This window comes from Lissotriton vulgaris, chromosome 1_1 (genome assembly GCF_964263255.1).
Source record: "Lissotriton vulgaris chromosome 1_1, aLisVul1.2, whole genome shotgun sequence".
Classification (NCBI taxonomy): domain Eukaryota; kingdom Metazoa; phylum Chordata; class Amphibia; order Caudata; family Salamandridae; genus Lissotriton; species Lissotriton vulgaris.
This window is the reverse complement of record NC_141685.1, coordinates 1910266205-1910284410: the sequence shown is the minus strand read 5'-3', so window position 1 is coordinate 1910284410 and position 18206 is coordinate 1910266205.

Below are 18206 nucleotides of genomic sequence, written 5' to 3'. Positions count from 1 at the left end.
CGGGAGATTCGCGAATCTCGCGGATTGCGAATTTCCCGAAAATCCGCAAAATCCGCGAGCGAAACGGATTTTCCGCCCATACCTAGCTGCAGTCTCAGTTCTGTCAAGTAGGGCTCGAACGTCATCGGTAGTGCAATGCGGGCTGTCTAGGTTCTGTGGTTGCTGTGAAATTCTGGGAGTCGTTGAGCAGAAGGTTCTGTTCCAGATGTGAGGAGAGTTGTTTAATAGGATTGACTTTTGTCTGTTTCCAGTACTCAGGGAAGGCAGCCGCGGTAATTGAGGTGTTGAACTAGGTGGTGAATATATGGCTGAATCTGGATTCATCTCAGTTGAAGATCTGATGAAGGCATGGGTCGGTTGGGACCCCTGAGTGGACCGAGCTCATGATGGAGGTGGTGTCTTGTAGGGCAAGCTGGCACCATTTGATTATTCGGATATCTGTGGTGGTGGTGGGGACGTTCTGTTGCTTGAAGAAGTTGGTTGCCTTGCAATGGGGTTTAAGGTTTCTGTAGAAGTTGGTAATCGTGTTGTGGGAGAAGTTTGCAAAGTTGTCTCAGAGTTTCTGTGAGTGGGTAATGTTTTTAGCAGCTTAGTGGCTGGAGAATTCTTTGACAATGTTGAAGAGTTCTATGCTATTATTGAAGGTTAATTCGATGCCTAAGGCTAAGGACTTTTTCTGTCATTCTCCCAACTGCCTGTGGTAGAGGTTGAGGTCTGTCTTTAGGTCGGTCTTGTTGGTCATGTCCGTGCTTGTAAACCATCTCCTCTCCAGTTTTTAGAAGTAAGCCCAGTCAAGGGGGCAACAATGGGGCCATGCCCTATATGAATCTCTTGTAACAGAAGTGAGGCCTATGTAGGCTCTCACCTCATTCAGGGTCTTCAGGGGTTCCCAAGCCAGGATGGTCAGAATTGTGGTCTAGAAGGGCTGTACCTTGCACCCACCAATCTGGTGCCTCAGGTAGACTGCAGATCACTACCATATCCGGCACTTATTGGTCTTGATAGACAGCCCTGCCTTCTGCATGGTCTTTTTGCATTGTATTGTATTGTAATTCTATTTATATAGTACCTACTACCCTTAACGAGGCATTGAAGCGATTTGTTGCTGAGTAGCACGATACTCCGGAACCCATTAAGGATATATGGTGAATAAGTATAGTGAAATATGACATTAATTAGAGTTGTGGATATGTTAGTCTGTTATTTGGATTATGATTGAGAAGGATAGTGGAGGGAAACGTTTTGCATTTATTTAGCGCTTGCTACCCTTGATCAGGTGTTGAAGTGCTTTTTGGTGCGTAGCATGCTACTCCGAGCCAAAAAAACATTAGTGGTGAATTAGTCTGGGGAAATATGAAATTAATTTGAGTGGTGGACATGTTAGTCTGTTGTTTGGATTGAAAAAGATAGTGGAGTGATGGAAGAGGAAAGGGTTTGCATTATATAGTACTTGCTACACCCTGATGAGGTATTAAAGTGTTTTTTTGGGCGGTAGCACGCTACTCCTGAACCCAAATAGGATTAAAGGGGAAATAGTATAGGGAACTATGAAATTAATTTGAGTGATGGACATGTTAGTCTGTTATTTGGATTGAACAGGAATAGTGGAGTGATAGAAGAGGGAAGGGTATTTGTGAGTTCATAGCAGTAGGAGGGGGTTTGGGAGGAGTAAGGGGGTGGATGGGGAAGAGTCAGAGGGAAGTTATAGAAAGACTTGTTTATTGAGATCTGAATAGTAAAAGAGGTATGAGATGGGGATGGAAGAGTCTAGAAAGGGTTAATTTGTGGGTCTTAGTAGTGGTTTGGGATGATTGAGAGAGTGGAGGTGGGGGATATATTGAAAGAGGTATAGGGTGAGGAATAGGGTAGTGGATTGGAGAGGGTAGTAGAACAAGGTCTGAGATGAGTCAGAGTGGGAGAAGAGAATATATTGTGAGATAAAGGATGAAATATATGGTAGTGCATTGGATATGCTGAAATAGAAACAAAGTAATCAATAGAAAGATACATAAGTGCATGGAATGCATACATTTGCATATGGAAGGTGATATATGAAGATTAAAGTTGCATTTAATAAACTCAGACGTTAAAGTGTTTTTGTAATTTAAATTAATGTATTTGTTTTTATTTTTTCTAATTCAATAGTGAAGCAATTGTAGATAAATAGTTATGATAAAAAGATTTACTTATTCATGCATTCACATATATACATGTTAAACATAGAATATTATAACTATATGTAATATGGACATTTAATAAATTGACGGCCACACGTGGATACTCCATTAAGATTCACGGATAGCATTACTTGGAGCTGTATCACAAGGACTGAGAATACAAAAAAAGACACTTGTGATAGACGAAGAATAGAACAGTCTAACTCTTTGTTGGAGCAAGATTATTTGGTCCTGAGGAGAACCCTGCTAACCAATAGGGTTCGAAACGCGTCAACCGTACGCTATCTACAGCCAAATTTACTTTTGTACAATTAAAATTGTTCTTTAAAATGTTTGTTGTGCTGTTACAACTACGCTGATTTGTTTCTGGGGTTAGTTTGATGAATCACTGACAATAGATCACTCTGTGGTATTGGCTACAGGCGTTCTGCTCTCATGTGTGTCGCGCCATTGTTGATCATTGACAATTGAATGAGGTTTGGCCAAATGTTGTATTTTGTGAGTGTGTTGAGCTGGTTTTGTTTCAGGAATGAATGAAAGATAAGTTGGTTTGCTTGGGGTGTCTTGTTTGAGAAGGTATGCTATGGTTGAAGAATTCAATTTAATTTTGCTTGTTTTGATATTTGTTTATTACTTATTAGTGTTTGTATATATGTATTGAAAAAATAAGAAAAAGCTTGAAAATAATAAAATCTTTGTAGCTCTTTTGAAATGTATGTTTAATGGCACATTTGACTGATTAGCAATGGTACCAACGATTGACTAACTTACAAATTTGCGTCAGTACTGGTATTTGTGTTGCTTTCTCTATGCAGCAAAATGCATTTTTCCAATCACAACACGTGAGTATTTCCATTTTGGAACCATTCAATTTGACATGGCTCCATGTCATCCATTGATCCACAGCTCTGAAACAAATGAAAATTGCTGAGTTTCAATGTCTTTGGGGCATTCCAGTTGAAGGAGTATTTGCGTGTCATCTGCATAGTTATAGCTCATGAGGTGAAATTGATTGATCAGTACAAGTAACTGGGGTGACAACACCCTCTGTAATGCCACCATCCTTTGGGAGGGGGCATAGACCTGGCCCTCTTTGGAGGGGTCCCTCCATCTTCAAGATCGTGGGGACTGAAAGTTGTGCTACAACTCGCTACCCCCACCTTAGGGGTGGGATTGGCAGAGGTGGGTACATCTCCTATTTTTTAATTTTCCCGCTAGTTTTCCCACCCAAAGTGGGAGTGGAAACCAGGCGCTGCCATCTGCTGCTAGTAGCAGAGGCTGGGGGTCGCATTACAAAGGTGGCAAGCATTTGAAGCTTCCCCTCTTTGATTACTGGCCCATCCTGGGGGAGGATGCATGACCCCTCTGCCAGGATGTGCACTGTTTCTGGTCCCAGAGAGCAGGGGCTCTCTATCCAGTCCAGAAACATGTCAGGTGGTGGCTGGCTGCATACAGCCATGGGGATTCAGGAGGCACCTCTGAGGTGCCCTCTGGGTACATGGTAGAATAAATCCCACACTGTCATTAGTGGGGATTTATTGAATGGAGCAGATTGGTACCAAACACTCCTATATTCATTGAAGCCACCATGGTGCTGAGTTGTTGAGTTACCAGCCCTTGTACTCTCTATAGCTTCACTGGCACTTCCAATTTAGGAAATGGTGCCCAATATTGTAGGGCCATATCTGCTCATGCATATATGCCATCACCTTCACCTATAGTATAGTCACCCTACCTTAGGTCTATGAGTTCTGCTAGAGGGGTGACTTACCTATGCGTCCAGGGAGTGCTAGTTGGCATGGCACCCAGGCAGGGTGCCATGTCGACCTTTCCCTTTTCTCCTCAAGGGGCATGCAGGCTGCAAGGGCAGTGGCATGGTTCCAGAGAAGGGAGGTTCCATGGGAACCCCTTCAGCCTCCAGGCCTTGCATAACCAGTGTACCATTTACTAAGGACTTACAGGGGTCAGACATACCAATAAGGGGTTTGTTTTAGGGAAGGGGAACTGGCACAGGGGCCCTAGTTAGCAGGGACTCTATGCACTACATTTGAAATCACATCAAAATCAGGCAAAAAGTGGGGACTAAGCGTGCTAAATAGGCACTTTCTCACAGGTAGCTGTGGAGAGCATACATCACACTACAGAACAGAACAGGTCTGGGAATGGTGTGTTGCTATACCAGACTGTGATGTAGTAGGCTGAGTGCATGAAAAGTATCGCTGAAAAAAGAAAAGTGATTCAAAACACAATATTGTTGAGAAACACACGCTAGAATGATTCCCATCAGACCCCCTTTATTTATTTATGTATTTATTTATTTATTTAAGCTTGTATCGCGCACAGCTACCCACAGTGGGTTTCCCGGCGCAAGGGATAGACTGAAGAAGAAGGAGGCAGCTTCACCCAACTGAGTTACAGCAGACTATTAGGCACGTTGAGTAAAAAGCAGTGTCTTTAATGCCTTGCGGAAGCGAAACAAATTGGTCTCTAATTTTAGAGCCAATGGGAGTGAGTTCCAATATTTGGGTCCCAGGGTGGAGAAGGATCGACCTCCCATTTTTGTCAGCTTCCATCTGGGCATGGTAAAATTTCCCATGTCCGATGACCTTAATGGCCGTAGGGGTCTATAGGGTGTTATCAGCCTTTGGAGGTAAGCTGGGGCACTGCCTTGCTTAACCTTGAACATATAACAAAGTGCCTTGAATTTGATGCGTTCAGGGATGCTCAACCAGTGAAGGTCACGTAAGGCGGCCTTGGCTGAGGAACGTCTGGGGATGTTTTTAAGTAGGCACGCAGCTGCGTTTTGCACTACCTGTAGCACCTGTAAGGTGGCTTTATCTGCGCCCAGATAAAGAATGTTACCATAGTCCAGGCGAGATGTTACAAGCGCCTGGACTACGATTCTGCGGGAAGAGAGTGGAAGCATCCACAGAATCTTATGGAGCCACCGCAGCGTTGAAAAACAGATAGCCGCAACCTTAGTGGCCTGTTGTCTCATAGATAATCTGTCATCTATGATGACACCCAGGTTGCGAACAGCGGTGGAAGGTGTTGGCGCGGTACCCAATTCAGTGGGCCAGTGGCAGGGACCCCAAAGGTGTTTATTCCGGCCCAGAATGACCACCTCGGTCTTCTCCCCATTCAGTTTGAGACAGTTTCTCCGCATCCAGTCGGCCACAAGAGTAAGACCTGACTTGAGTGCGGAGATGTTGTTCTCGTCTCTCCCTGATAGGGAGAATACAATCTGGGTGTCATCCGCGTACGAAAACAGGGTAAGTCCAGCCTGTTCAACAATGAATGCCAAGGGTTTAACGTAAATATTAAATAATAAAGGACTAAGGATTGAGCCTTGAGGGACACCGTGGGTAGATGGACAGATGGTGGAAGCTGCTTTAGGAGAGAACACTTGAAAGCTCCGGTCATTGAGGAAAGACACCAGCCAGGCCAAGGCCTGGCCACCCACTCCTAGAGATTTCAGAGAGTCAATAAGGATGGAATGTGACACGGTGTCGAACGCTGCGCTCAAATCCAACAGGATGAGCGCCATGGTGTTACCTTGGTCGACACCGTGCCTCAGACTCTCCGTTACCCCCAGGAGTGCTGTCTCAGTTGAGTGCCTAGGTCGGAAGCCCGACTGAGAAGGATGGAGAAATGCGGTGTTTTCGACCAGTTTAGAAAGCTGCAGATTTATGTGTCTCTCCAATATCTTAGAAAAGATAGGCAGCAAGGATATCGGGCGAAAGTTGGCGGGGTTAGAAGAGTCAGCACCTGATTTTTTTAGTAAAGGTACCACCATGGCGTGTTTCCAAGGTTGGGGGACCTGGGCTTCGCTCAGAGAGGTGTTTAGTAGTTTAATAAAAGTGGGATGGGTAAGTGGATCCAATTGTTTTAAGATTTTGGCCGGGAGCACATCCCGTGGGGAGCCAGATTGCACACTATTTAGACAGGACACAAAAGAAGTGGCGTCTAGAGGCTACCAGGTAGTAATAATAGCATCAGAGGTGGTATTCACTAATTCCTTGGCCGTATTAAGAGGGGTGATGGTGGTCTCTGGACATGGAGAGAAATGATCATAGATGAGATCCACTTTCTTTATCAAATAATCTGCCAAGGACTGACATTGGACGGCATCAAGAGCCGGGGGGGGAGGAGTGGAATTTACACCGGTCAATTTTTTCACGACGGAGAATAGCACCTTAGGGCAGTTTTGTGCATCAGTCACTGTTTTTGTAGTGTAGTTTGCTTTAGCAGTTTTACAGCTGTTATGGTACTTTTTTAAGGCTTCTTTATATATGATTTTACGAGAAGGAGAGTAGCCTTTTCTCTATTTACGCTCCAAGGTCTTACATTGTGAGCGAAGACTCTTGAGTTGTTCCGAGTACCATGGGGCTGGAGGATGATGTATAACTGTAGACTTAGACGTCATTGGTAACGCCCGTTCTACAGCATTGGTAAGCCAAAGTTCCGTAACACTATTAAGAACCGTAACCGGTGCATCAATAGACGGGAGAGTTTTGATCAGTAATTTATTAAGTACTGGAATACTAATCTTCCCCCAATTCCGAGATGGCCCCAGTTTTACTGTCGGAGATCTAGTTACTGTATCAGCCATGTCTAAGGTGAAAGGGACAGCTAGATGATCGGACCAGGTAATTTGTAAAGCTTCACGGGAACAATCTAAGGGCAGATTAGATAAAATAGGGTCAAGTAAATGTCCAGCACAATGTGTGGGACCAGTATTAAGTAGTTGGAGGTTAAAAGCTTCCAGGGTAGAAAGGAGCTGATTCCTGTGAGAGCATTCGTCATCATCCAAATGAATGTTTAAGTCTCCTAGAATGGTAAAGTTAGATGCTTTAAGCAAGACTGGGGCTAATAGGTCCGGTAGCGAAGTTATCCATGGACTCGCTGTCCCAGGGGGACGATATACCAGTAGACCTGACAGCGTAAATTGAGGAGTTATGAACAGTTGGAATAGAGCTGACTCACAGTCTTTTTGGGTAGCGTCGACCAATTTACAAATATATATATTCTTGTAGATAATTGCAATTCCACCCCCTCTGCCAGAAAATCTATCCTGGCGAAGAATAGCATAATTAGAGGGAATGGCATCTGCAATATCCGGACCTGAGCAGTCTCTGAGCCAGGTCTCGGTCAGGAATATCGCATCAGGTTGATGTTCAGCAAGAAAATCATGTATATTGTATCTATGTTGAGGTAGGGATCTACAGTTTATGCTCCAAAAGCTTAGTGGGGGGCGGGGTGGGATTATCCTGGGGGTTACCTGTCTATTTCGTCTACCTTGGTGACACAAAGATCTGCACATAGTTGGATTTTTTAAAGAGAAATTGCATAGAGGACAGCGAAACTTAGTAGGGGGGAAAGGGTATAAGGAACAGTTGGTATTAGGGGTATTACGTAATGCATATAGCTCATCAAAGGAGTATGCTAGAACCATGATGAAAAGGATAGATTTGCTCACCTCAAGAAAATTATAGCAGAGCCCTGAGCCCGGCCCAGCGCGGACGGGCGCAGATGGGCTGGACTCTGGCGTGACTCCGGCGGGCATCCGGCGCGTCCGCAACGCGTCCGCTACGCGGAGAGGCCCTTCCCCTTTTAAACTGTCTGGAGCGCGTCACGGCGCAGCCCGACCCAATATGGCCGCTGTCCTGCCCTCGCCTCCCCGGGACCAACTCTCAGCGTCGATACTCAGCTGAGAGTGGCCCAGACAACAGAGGGAGGTGAGGAGACAATTCCACAATGCAAGCGCTAATTTTACAATGATCCAAAAGGTAAAATACCCCACAAGTTAAATGAAGATAAAACGCTTTTTAATCAAGCGTAGCGAAGCGCTGCTGGTATTAGAAAGGTAGAGCGTGAGAACCTCTGGCTTTTCGCCTCAGAGGGTGAAAGAGCTAACCTGTTCCCTGCAAGTAAGCCCCTTTTAAACTGTCTGGAGCGCGTCACGGCGCAGCCCGACCCAATATGGCCGCTGTCCTGCCCTCGCCTCCCCGGGACCAACTCTCAGCGTCGATACTCAGCTGAGAGTGGCCCAGACAACAGAGGGAGGTGAGGAGACAATTCCACAATGCAAGCGCTAATTTTAAAATGATCCAAAAGGTAAAATACCCCACAAGTTAAATGAAGATAAAACGCTTTTTAATCAAGCGTAGCGAAGCGCTGCTGGTATTAGAAAGGTAGAGCGTGAGAACCTCCGGCTTTCCGCCTCAGAGGGTGAAAGAGCTAACCTGTTCCCTGCAAGTAAGCCCCTTTTAAACTGTCTGGAGCGCGTCACGGCGCAGCCCGACCCAATATGGCCGCTGTCCTGCCCTCGCCTCCCCGGGACCAACTCTCAGCGTCGATACTCAGCTGAGAGTGGCCCAGACAACAGAGGGAGGTGAGGAGACAATTCCACAATGCAAGCGCTAATTTTAAAATGATCAAAAAGGTAAAATACCCCACAAGTTAAATGAAGATAAAACGCTTTTTAATCAAGCGTAGCGAAGCGCTGCTGGTATTAGAAAGGTAGAGCGTGAGAACCTCCGGCTTTCCGCCTCAGAGGGTGAAAGAGTGTGAGGGTGAAAGATGGTGGAAGTTGCGTCATGTGGGAATTACTGATCATACAAGAACGCATCCGACCTTGTAGTGCTGGTGCGGAAATGGACGTCAGTGATCTAGCTCAGGTGTTGATCCTAGTCTAGTGTAAATAAAGTGCAGTGCTCAAATGATAGTGAAACTTAAAATTGACTACATAGATTCTAGAGACATTGAGGCAAAAATCTGTGTGTCAAAGTTAAAAACACGCTGGGTAGTAAGACTACCCTGTAGCGCTGTGCAGAATGGTTGACATGTTTCAGCCATAGGGGCCTTACCCCGGCTTTCTTCAGGACCTTTAGACTTGGAATAGCTACTGCACATACACGTAGTATATTAAGTGAAAAAAATGAACTATATGTGAAAGAGTAATCAATAGATGTACTAGACAAAGTTACATATCTACCAGGAACCTTGAACGCTTGGTTATGTCCACTGGAGGGAGAGAAACAAATCTTCTTCCTAATGTAAAGACAAAGGGTCTTATTATTTACAACAACACTAAAACCCACACACACAGCTGCCCAAATACACAAGAACTTGTATAGAAAACACACCTGCATGAATAATTTACATTCTGCATATCAAAAAGCATATTAGCTAAATCACATGGAGGCATTTCCTCCTAGTGATACTCACCCAGCTTTGTGTGGGTGAAGACCTCACCTCACCCGGCGACCGCTCGGGAGTATGAGGCCCCGCTCTATAGTGTAGAGAAAAGGGCACATTCAGCACAGAACTGTAAGGTGCCCAACCTGATTAATCTACACATAAACCCAACAAACGTGTGTCAGAACCCCACTAGTCTAACCACCAAGCCAATCTACATAGGGACTATCATAGGCTGTTTAAGGAATCCCTCACGCTGTGGCATTCATTCATGTCCTGAGATGCAATGTAGCCATATAAATGTGCCTCTGCAGATAAGCTCATTATGTTATTACTGGGAAAAAAACATATTTTATATTAAAAATCACAGCATACTGGAGGGTGGGTGCTCAAAAGTAGTTCACTGGGACACCCAGGCATGTGTTACTAGAGTATATAAGGACTTGTAACCCCAAAGTCCCAATACAGAAATGTTATGGGTAGAGAAGTCTTATCAAGGCTCTTGTTAACAAAAGTAGGCTACACTCTACCCCTCAACAGGAGCTAAATAGTGTAAGGGGTCCCATTATGGAGATAAGATGCTTGAGGCTGAAAAGTCCATTCAAGCTCTTGTTAAACATCTCTCCTTAGCAGGAGTAAGCTGAACTATTCCCCTCCATGGAAACTAACTAATGTGCAGGAGAACGTATAAAAAGAGTGTAGAAAAGACTGAAGTAGCTCACCTGTCCGTCGGTGCCTCTGATGTGAAACCAAGCGGAAGTGGAGGTGAGTGTCATACCGCCTTGGCTCTATATATAGTAGCCGGTAATTGGGTAGTAAAACATCCACGATGTGTATATGGACAAATCACGGAGGGAGGCGCAAGAAAAAACACTATTCTCTCGCGCATGCGCAGTTAATACGAACCGCGACCTGTAGGCGCATTGTTTATTTGTCTATCGGTTATGAGTGGGGAACCCGTCTACAAGCTCTCGTTATGGGTGACTCGAGCGGGTTTTCAAGAACCTTTCTCTGCTCGTCCAAAAAGGCATCCGGGCATGCTGTGTTCTAAATTGAATATACGGGCTCAACTCCTAGCCATAACCCACAGGGAGACACTAATCCCTCAAGCATGCGCGTGGTGACTGATATTTAAACCGGGATCGGTAGACTAGTATCAGGGCATTCTCGCTGTAAACACGCTCAGATTGAAGCATGTAGGGAGCAGCATTTTCACCAATCTTTGGATGGTGGTGGTCAATGGCACATCCTTACTAAAATGAATCTACATGAAGTTGTACATACAGGAGGGCAGTAGTGACTATGCCCCTGGTTCTGCACTATTAGCTAGAGAGAAATAACGAAAATCATAATAATAAGAGCCGCCAACTGGCTTATCATGAGGGAATGTTAAGCAGCATATTTTATCAGTTTAAGCATGTAGTGTAGCTTAAATCAAAAAGAGCCACACAGTGTTTATATAAAAATACTTCACCAACTCATTGGTAAATTTCCAACCCAGACATATCAACACAAATAAACAATAATACTTCAATTGCAATAAGGTAAATAGCTCAAAATACAGTGGTCTCCAGAGGGAGAAAAAGCCATATATTAAGAAAGTGGAATTAGAACTGCAAAGGAGGACGGGACTTGGACCTGAAGACCCAGAGGAGCAGGGCACAAAAGTAACCACCCATAGTAAGTACCCAGGAACTCCACAGAGGCTGTGTGCAGAGTGAGAACACAGCCACATGCCTAATGGAAGTCAATAGAAAAGTTGTGGTTGCAATTTTGCAGTGGGACCTTTCCCAGAGGACACAGAAGAATTCCCTTGGAGGATGGAAGGTTGGAGGTCTACTCCACCCATGGATACCCAGAGACCTGGTTACCTACATCAGGGAAGCCACGTGCATAGGGATGAAGAGACATCAGAAACCTTCTTAGACAACAATGGAAGACTTGGAGAAACGAGCCTCTAGAGCAGAAGGTTGTAGGAAGCTTGCTGTGTATATAGTATACCAAAGTAAGGTATAGTGTGAACAGAGTCCAGTGAATCATCAGAGGTATAGCAAAAGCTAAAGTAGATAATACCTTTCTCTCTTTTATGGTAGTATGGTTGAGCAGTCAGGATTGTCATTAGTTGTACATACTTAGGCAATAAAGATGTCACATACTCAAAAAATGAAATCCAGACCAATTGTTTGTATAAAAAGTTAATATTTTGTTCTTTAATTGCTAGTACCAAGATTTACTTAGTAGCAGGGAAGTATAACTCATCATACAATGTTACTTCCAGCAAGACAGTGAATACTGGATTTGCAGGAACATTCAGATTACTTTTTGCAGTTGAGAAAACAGTTAAAAATACTGGTAAGATCTTTTGGATTACTTTTGGATTACAGTTTTGGTTTGGTATGATACACACTCCTAACACATGTTACAACATGCAGGACATTTGTAAGCAGGTTCACTCTTGTGCAAGCAATATATTACAGATTGTGCAGTACAAGACAGTTCAACACAAAAAGGTTTAGAGAACCCACCATTCAGCCCACTGGGAAAAACGAAGTGTTAAGTTACAGGCGAGGAAAACGGTTTTGGAATTGGAGTTTTGGGGGTAGAGGCAAGGTTCCCCGAGGTTCAGTTTGATACTCAAGCAGCATCACCAACGGCACTAGGACGTGCAGAGTGCAGGGTGCCAATGGGGCTAGAAGTCACTTCAGTTGGGAGCTGCTCACGGACAGGCAACTCGATATTGTAAGACAAGCTCCTAGAGTTAAGATCAGGGCAAAGGGGGTCCCAGGTCAGCACCAAGTCCACACCACCAGCGGTGCTGGGGCGGCCGGGTGCAGGGTGCATAGGCGGTATCGGTAGCCCAATGCAATCCTATAGAGGTTGCCATTTTTAGATTTTGGCTGAGGGCTCAGTCCAGGAAGATTTGCATGAGGAACCAACAGCTGGGCAGGTAAGCTTGAGGGCTCTGGATGTAGGTGCACCTCAGTTCTTCTTCTCCAGGGTGCAGGGCGGACAGGTGGAGGGGTGCTTTTTGAGGTCGGGTTTCATCTTACCGGCCCACTTGCGGTTGGGGGGTCAGAGGCTGCAGGGGACAATGGAGAGTCCTGGAGGGGATAACCCATGGTGAACTCAGACTCTGGAACACTGGAGGATCAAGCAGGGACCAGTGGCCTCTTAGACTCAGGCTGTAGGCGACGGGTGCAGTGGGGGTTCCAGACATCCAGTTTCTTCATCCGCACGAGACTCAGAGTCTTTCTTTGGAGTTTCTTTTGAACAGATCTGCTATTTGGAGGAAACCAGGTATTTGTTGAAGGCCGTCTGTCCTCCCATTGGGTTTGGAGGATGCTGGCTGCAGGGCAAGCTGACTTTTTACGCACGATCTCTGGAAACTACAGATGGGCCGGTAGGGCTAAGGTCAATTCAGTTCTTCTCCACAGTTTCCTCTTCTGTGTGACTTCTTCCGTCCTTTTTCTTTGTAGGTTGCAAGAGTATGGCGTCCTGGGTTCAGGGATGCCCTCTAAATACCCTCTAAATACTGTATATAGGGGTCTCAAGGTAGTAGCAAATAGGCAACTTACCTTAGGGTGACTACACGCTTGATATGCTTACCTCACGTGGGAGAGTGAGCAGATTCACTAACCCTGATTGGGGGATGCCCTTCATCAGCAAGATGGCAGGCACAGAGGAGTGGGCTTCTCCTCGCCTCCCCCCTGAGGGGTGGGGTTGGTAGAGGTAGACACACCTCCCTGGCTTGCTAACATTTCCCACCTGTCTGCCCACCAAAATTTGTGGAAAGGACAGGAAGGAGTTGCAGTGCAAAGGCAGCAGGGCCTATGAAGCTGCTCTGCCCTTCCTGACCTTGGGGAGACGTTGGAACATCCACCATGGAAAGGCATTGTTCCTGGATCCAGAGAGCGAGGGCTCTCACCTCAGGGGTCCAGAAGCCTGCCTCGTGATGGCAGGCTGGAGTTTACCACTCAGGTAATCCACCGAGGCTGGAATTGGTTTGGGGGTCTCCTCTAGAAGGAACTCCAGAGTGCAAGGGTTAATAAATCTGACACTGGAATCAGTGCACGTTTATAATTCTGAGATGTTTGATACCTAACACCCCAGGATTCAGTAAAGCCATTGTGGTGCTGTGAAACTCGTAATGACAAGTTTCCAGATCAAATAATTTTGTATGGTTTAACTGCACTTATAATATCTAAGAATGGACTTAGATAATATAGGGGCCTATCTGCTCATCCTCACATGAGATATAGTGTACCTTTGCCTTATGCAGTACTGGTTAGGCATGGCACACAGGGATGTGTGACATGTCAACTCTTAACTTTGAGCTGCACCAAAACATGCAGGCTGTAATGACAGTGGTGCTTGTTTGTAGTGAGAAGTTTCTGAGGTTGACATAATACATGCTGCAGACCTCAGAGACCTTTCTCTGGCTACCATGCCCTTGGTACCATGCACTTGGAACCAAGGTACTCCTTACAAGGGACAGACAGGTAGGCAAAATGTGTGCTAATTGTGGTAACAGTGGTACAGTTTAGGGAAAAGAACACAAGCCCTGGGAATTTGATTGGCAGGGACCCAGAGCTCACTCAAAGTGTGTGTGTGTGTTGGGAGCGGTTGCAGCAACAATAGCCCAATTTCCTACAAATGTGAAGAAGTCCGGTGGAATCCAAGGTGTGGATACTGGAAGCAACAAACTTGCAAGCAGAGGTGACAGAGTTCGAGCCACTCAGGAGTGACCAGGGAGCATGGAAGGGCAATGCCCACCGATGTCAGATGGTTCAGAAGAATTGACAGTGACCTTGTCACTGCAGCTGTGAGGTACCAGGCATTTGTGACCAGGTGGTCGGTGTCTGGCTTGAGCACCAACAAGCCTTGGTAGCCGCAACTGGCGTGGAGAAAGATGAAGGAGCAACATTGAGTCCAGCAAGGTCCAAGGAACCCAACAGCATTAAGACTCCGAGCAGGCTTTGAGCAAGCAGGGAAGCACACTGAAGCAGGAGAACTCACAGGCCAAAGGCACAGGAGTCAAAAGAGTACCTTGAGCAGCTCACCAAGAAGGAAGGTCAATGGTGCAGAGGATGAGGTGAGGATGCTGTACTTGGCAGGAAGAGATGCTGGACGCTGGAGCTTCTTGTAGCCTGAAGACATCTGGAATGCAGAGCCAACCAGCCTTGGCAATGTCAAGTCAACACGGTGCACAGGGGTTTGATCCAAGAGGTTCTGACGAGGGGGACTGGCCTTAAAATTGCAGCGAGGACAAGTCAGGCCTCGAAGGAGTTGCAGAATCACCACCAGTGTCACTGAGCCTTTCGAAGTCTATGGGACATCAGGAGCAGCAGACTGGTCAGCTTTTTTGCCGTGCCTGCAGATGCAGGAGAGTTATTCCAAGGGAGATTACTTCAGGTGTCCTTCATTCCCAAAGATCTGTTGAGGATCCTGGAAGAAGCACAGACACAGACAATGTAGAAAACTTGCAGAACAGTGAGACCAGGAGCAACAGGAGTCTTCCTTTTTGCAGTCTCAGTTCCAGGCGAAGTCCATGGAAGTCCTAGTGTCCAGATGGTCGAAGAGTGACATGGTTTCAGGCTTGAGTCTTGCATCATGATGAGTTTAAGGAAACACCCACAGGAAAGCCTTTAAGTACCCTAGGAAAAGGGCTGGAATGACTCAGGGGTCCCTACCAGAGTAGGGGCTAGACATAATGGAGGATACTCCCATGTCTTTTGTCCAGTTTCACACCAGAGCTCAAGCCAAGGGCTCCCTGAACTGGCTCAAACTGGAGTATGCAAAGAGGGCACCAATTTTTGCCTTTTAAACCACTCTGGTGCCACTGGCATGCGCCCTCAGCCCAATATCCTAAGTCCTGTATGGGAGGTAGTCACACCTCTCTGCAACAAGAAACCTATTGATCTACCCTCTCCTGCTTCCAGCTGGAGCTGGAGACCCTAATGTTGTCAAGATAGTGTAACAACCAGATTCTCAGAACAGGCAGCCTACCAACCGTGGCTAACCCAGTCAAAACGTAACAACACTCTTCTCAGGCCACTATTTACAAGATATCTAGAATACTCACCTGAGAAGGTGAAAAGAAGCTATTTACAAGCCTATATAATCAAAGATACTATCTCAGTAGCTATCGGCCAATCTCTCTACTGCCCTGGCTGAGCAAAATCCTGGAGAGACATATTAACAGCCAGCTGGTTGACTACCTAGAAAACCATCATTTATTGGATCCCACTCAAACAGGCTTCAGACCAAAACATGGCACAGAAACCGCGCTCCTCATGGTTACCGAGGAATCCAGAACCATCCTGGATCAAGGAGGATCAGTGGCAGTGATCCTCCTTGATTTAAGCGCGGCTTTCGACACGGTCAGCCACGACATACTGCTGGACCGTATGTCGAACATCGGCATAAAAGACAAAGCATGGTGTTGGTTTAAATCCTTTTTGAAGGACAGATCCTTCCGGGTATTTGACGGAGAATCATCATCTACCAGCAGACCATTAAGATGTGGAGTACCACAAGGCTCCTCATTAAGCCCGGAGCTCTTCAACATATATATGAGGCCACTGGCTGAGGTTGTTAGTCAGTTTGGAGTTAAGATCATTTTCTACGCTGACGACACTCAGCTGGTGGTCTCATTGGCACAGGAAGCTAACTTGACAACGAGAGGAGGGCTCAAGAAATGTCTAGAGGAGGTTAAGAGCTGGATGTCCTCCTCATCACTCAAAATGAACGGGGATAAAACAGAGCTAATGCTCCTGGGCCCTGCCGACCCTAATTCTTTCAATGCTCTATGGCCATCCTGCTTAGGTATCCCCCCGGCCCCCAAGGACAATATCAAGAGCCTTGGGGTATGGCTGGACAGACCTCTGTCTTTTGGCACCCAAGCCACCAAACTCGCAGCTACCTGTTTTGGCCTCCTTAGGATGTTAAGGAAGGTTCTCCATCTTCTACCTCTGGAGGCAAAACAGGTAGCCATCCAGGGCCTTATCCAGTCCCGACTGGATTTTAACAACACCCTCTACCTTGCTACCCCAGAATATACGCTGTGGAGACTACAAGCTGTGCAGAATTGTGCAGCCCGCACACTACTTCAGCTCCCTCGGCGTCAATCTGCAAAAGCCGGGTTGATTAAATTACACTGGCTACCTATCCGCCAAAGAATCCAATTCAAAGCCCTATGCATCGCGCACCAGGCCTTCTGGAAAACGGGCCCCCTCATCACCCTCAACCTAGTCTCTCACTACCAACCTACCAGGAATCTCCGATCAAACCAGGCCTATATGGCCATAACACCTAGAATAAAGAAATCCAGAACTGGCGGTAGGACCTTCGCTCACAATGCCTCCAAGTTATGGAACACCCTGCTCCCTCATCTGAGAGCCAACCCCAATCTCTTCTCATTTCGGAAACAGCTTAAAACATTCCTCTTCAACTCCCCTCAGTAAATCCCCCGGCACCATTCCTCGATCTGTTGGTTCTTAGCGCTTGGACGCTCCCGGGCAGCAATCGCGCTCTATAAATCCACATACAATACAATACAATACCACTAACACCTAATGGATTCCATATCTTATCCTATAATTTACCTCATCTCATATTCTTTAACGTCTCCCGACGATATCTTTAACGTCACCCGACGATATATTTAACGCCACCCGACGATATCTTTAACATCATCCGACGATATCTTTAACGTCACCCGACGATATCTTTAACATCACCCGACGATATCTTTAATGTCACCCGACAATATCTTTAACATCTCCCGACGATATCTTTAACGTCTCCCGGCGATATACACTAATGGGGATACTAATGGGGATTCACCTTTAAGAGTTATTTCCCAAATGAAGTTCACACTCTCCCCTCATCATCAGTTACCTTTGCAGAAGGGCATATCCCATCCTTCTGTATGTCAGCACCTGGTTAAAAGGAAAGGTTAATCTCATTCATGAAAACAACATTCAAAGATATTTATCATTAAACCTTTATTCTACAATTAAGCATGACAGAATGAGCAAAAGAAACATGAATTAAGTTAGTCGCTACCTATAACCTAAAAAGGGGATCAAAATATATGGTTAGATATATTCTACACTAAGCTCAGAACGCCTCCCCTTAGATGTGTGTCTTTCCATTTCAGCAGCGGAGCTGATCCCTCTCTCTCTCTCACTTTCTTCAATGTGCTCGGGACTCTGCTCTCCCTCTGTGGCTCACGAATACACGAATACACGTCTGCACCGCTACGCCTCATCTACGCTGCCATGTTTCCGAAATACTCGAACCCTCTTCTGGACTTAGTCTCTGCCACTCCTGTATGATGTCACTATAGGATTCTCAATCACCTTCCTTCTTCGTTTTAGGATTTCAATTAGCTGATGGTATCAATCTCTATGCACCAGCCTTTGGGCCAACTTCTTCTGTCTACTCTACACGCTGCTCTCTCCCTCCTCTCTACTTGCCCCTTGATAATATAGAGCTCACTTTCTCAACTGAAAATTCCGGTATTAGGCCGACTCCAACCAAATTCCTGTACCAGTCCCCGGCTCCCTTCACCTTCCACAGTGGCCACCTGCGTATTGCGTCTACAGCCGGGGAGACAAACACATTCCTTTGATAAGGGCCAGTCTTGACCGGTTCCTCTCTAGCGCATAACAGAATGAATTCTAAACACTACCTTTACCCTGCAAGCGCCTCGGACAGTTGAGGCAGGAATACAAAATGACTTCTCTCTAGCTTTCGGGCCTGTAGGCCCAAGAAAACGGAAAAAGGCACTAAACCCTGTCAAAGCGCATAGTTAAGCCCTACAAA